Below are 3615 nucleotides of genomic sequence, written 5' to 3'. Positions count from 1 at the left end.
AAAACAAAATCCTACGATCGATCTGTCACGCTCCTTGGTACGTACGTAACAAAGACATCCACAACGACCTAAAAACGGACACTATCCCTGAATTCCTCATCAAAAAACACGCCAAATTCAAAGCCAAAGTCCTTAACCACCCAAACCCATTAGTCCAAAACACATTTAAACTTCTTAGCAATGACCAGGGCCAGAAAACCATCATGGCCCCCCTTAACTGGGATTAGCTCCCCAAAACCCCCACACCAACCCCCCCGCTCTTCCCCCCTTCCCCCTAATCCCAACCAGAGGTGCCAAAAGCAACAAACCACTGGTCACTTCTACTAAGCACACAGATCAATTCTTCTAAATTTAAAACTTAAAAGTCCCGAAAAGGGCAGTCATAAAAGAGCAAAAGTTCCAACGAACTAGCTCCAGTTAAATTTCTACAACGCCCCCCCTACTGAAGCCGAATACACAAAGGCAGTCAAATATCTTGGCATAATAATAGACTCTAAGCTAAACTTCTCTCAACACATAAACAAAAGTATTAAAACAGGAATTTAAACTGCCGCCTGCCTACACCCTCTTCTTAATCGCAAAAGCACACTCTCACTACAAAACAAAACTCTAATTTACAAACAAGTGATCAGAGCACAAGTTTGATACAGGGCACCTGTCATCAGCCAAACATGCAAAACAAACATCAAGAAGCTCCAAACATTCCAAAACAAACTAATACGTCGAATACGCGCTCCCTGGTACATTCGAAACATCCAAGTCCACAAAAACCTCGAAACGGAAACAATTCAGGAATTAATTTCGAAACTACACAAAAAGTTCAAAACCAAAATCCTCGACCACACAAACCCCCTAATCCAAGAGACTTTTTCCCGAACAATCAATCCCAAAACTCCACTTCAAATTTCCCAATAGTCTAATGGCAGACCCCCCTTGGAAACACCCACCTTGAAAAAAAACCCAGCTTAATGAAAAACAAAATTTAAACACATTAAAGATAAATAAGGCCAACTTCCAGGCCAATAAAGCCAGTTTCTTCCAAACTACCCAAAACTTACCTCTTCTTTTTCAGTGGATTTTTTTTCTCATTTACTAATCTCAGGCAAATAATCCCCCACCTCACCCAGGCTTACTCATAGGCCAGCACTAAAGACTAAAAGCCTTAACTGGCTAAGTCTAAAAAAACTTTCAACACACGGCCTACTGAAGCTCTCGAGTGGGCAAACCGCCCACTCGAGATGGAAAAAAAACCCTAGGAATAATTTATATGGCAATACAACGTTTTCCGGGTCAGCTAGTTATTATATAATATTATAAACAAAAAAACAAAAATCGCACCGCATTGAATTTTTGACAATAAATTGTTAATAACTAACATATGGACCGGAAATACGAGTGGAAAACAAATCCCTATTAATCTGATTGTTATCTTTTATATAATCGCACAATTAGTTTGCTACTAGTCTTTTTGTCACGTTAAAGCATTTTTAAATATCATGTTAGTTTGGCTTAATTCGGCAAGCTATAGTTTCCTAAAAGAGCCTAAAAACATAAAACAAAAGTCTTATATCTAGTTCGGCTTTCAGTTTTCGATATTCAAAGTAAACCATCCGAGTGTCTATATGAAAAACGGTAAAGCCAATTAAGACATTTGGACTAGGGCTCGGAATTTTTTTAAATCTGATATTGGAATATTCGTTCAGTGGTTTATTCGAATACTCGAATATCTAACGAATATTCGAGTATTTCTATTCGTATTCGTTAGATATTCGAGTGTTCGTTTTCCGTTCACCGTTTTCCAAGAAGAAAAATTGTTATCTCATATCATTTTTGGCAACTAGCCGCAACGGATAAAAAAGTGCCTTTGTCGGCACATTAATTGTAACACTGCGCAAAAGTTGATGCCGCGTATCACCAGAACACAGAGACGTAATTTTACATTCATTTGCAGGAGAGTAAATATGATTATTTTCATTTGCTTGTAAATATATAGGTATTTGTTTAAATGCTTGTAGAATATGAATAATTTATTTTATAAAAGTACCTATACAAAGTGCATATAAAAATATTTGCACCCTGTGAGTTTGATAATGTTGGTGTATTCGAGTATTCGATTATTCGAGTATTCGAATATTCGAATATTCGGGTATTCGAATATTCGAGTTATGACAACACATAATTATTCGTTTTTCAAATATTCGAATTATTCGAGTTTGATTCCGAGCCCTAATTTGGACTCAGTCTTAGGAATAGTTTGAAAATCTGTGATTTGCACTCGTCCAAAAATAGGAACGGAATCTGAAAAGTGTGTGACGTGTGGCTTCCCCTTTCCGATCACGCACCGATCCGATTATTTGGTCATCGACGGAAGGTTCTCGGATCGGAGTGGGATCGGATAGATGTGTCCCGGCCTTTAAGAGTTTTCAACCCTCTTTAACTATGCCCTGCGGACACGTAAAATGTAAACTTATCATTAGAATCGTGGAACTAACGGGTCGGGATGTGTTTTTAATCGACCAATTGCCTGCAAGGCATGTTCGTATCCAACAGCAACCAGCTGTTAGAAAACATAACTTACGTGTTGAAAAATGTTAAATTTAAGAAAAAGTAAGAACGATGTATCAAATATAGTGAACAAAATAACAATAAATTGCTAACGATAGCGGTACTTCTTTTTTCTCTGATATTAATGCTTAGAAACTGCAGATTTCTAGAAAAATACAGAATGAAACTGTGTCCAGTGCTAATAAGATACGACAATTTGTTTGTGTTGATACAGTCCCGCGGCGCGCGCAGCGTCTGCTTCAGACTAATGGAGCGTATTCGCACCATCTTTAGCGTAGCTTCTCGGGAATATATCGATTTAACTTTATCATTTTTAGGTTAAAGTTCAGCAATTCCATCGCAATAGAAAGAGAATTGGGCTACAGATTTTAACTTTTACTTCTAAACTTAACAACAATACAATATTGTTGTTATGTGTTAAAGTGTTATTTAAATATATTTACAAAACCAACACGTTTCAGAGTCCTAAAACGGTGAAGGGCTGGGCTCCAGACCGCAAGCATTATAAATTTATTAATTTAACAGTTTTAACAGTTTTTTCCTCTCTGGGCATAGAACATGGGGTATTTCAGTGGCACTCAATGATCGTGGCACCAACATTTTAATGTGCTTGATATAAATTGCTACCATATGTGAGTAGCACAAAGTTCCCCTGGGGCAAGTACATTGCTCTTCCTTGTTCCTTGTTGAGGGGTGGTTGACAATTCCCATAAATAAAAACTTTTCCACATGTCTTTTCCACTGGTGTAAAAGTTTTCTCCTCGATCTAATTGTTTGGCGTTTAGTTAAAAAAAAATAGCTATAAAACTGAACTTTATGATATGCTCTTCCATTGGCGTAATTCGGGGATGGCAAGGGGTGGCAGTTGCCACTCCAGAATTTTGAGGTAAAAGTATCAATAATTAACAAATAATTCAAAAGAAATTCCTGGGTTCCAGTCAATTTTATTGTTTACCATATTGTAACGGAAATGGCCTGGGGTACTCACGTTTGGAATGGGGAATCGAAATTCATGGTGTTTCAGTAAATGGGAGCCCCATTTGGGCCCCA

This window comes from Dendroctonus ponderosae, unplaced genomic scaffold, assembly GCF_020466585.1.
Source record: "Dendroctonus ponderosae isolate FM_Combo_2020 unplaced genomic scaffold, Dpon_F_20191213v2 Dpon_F_20191213_5, whole genome shotgun sequence".
In the NCBI taxonomy this organism is placed as follows: domain Eukaryota; kingdom Metazoa; phylum Arthropoda; class Insecta; order Coleoptera; family Curculionidae; genus Dendroctonus; species Dendroctonus ponderosae.
The sequence above is the reverse complement of the archived record's forward strand: the minus strand, read 5'-3'. Positions refer to the sequence as shown.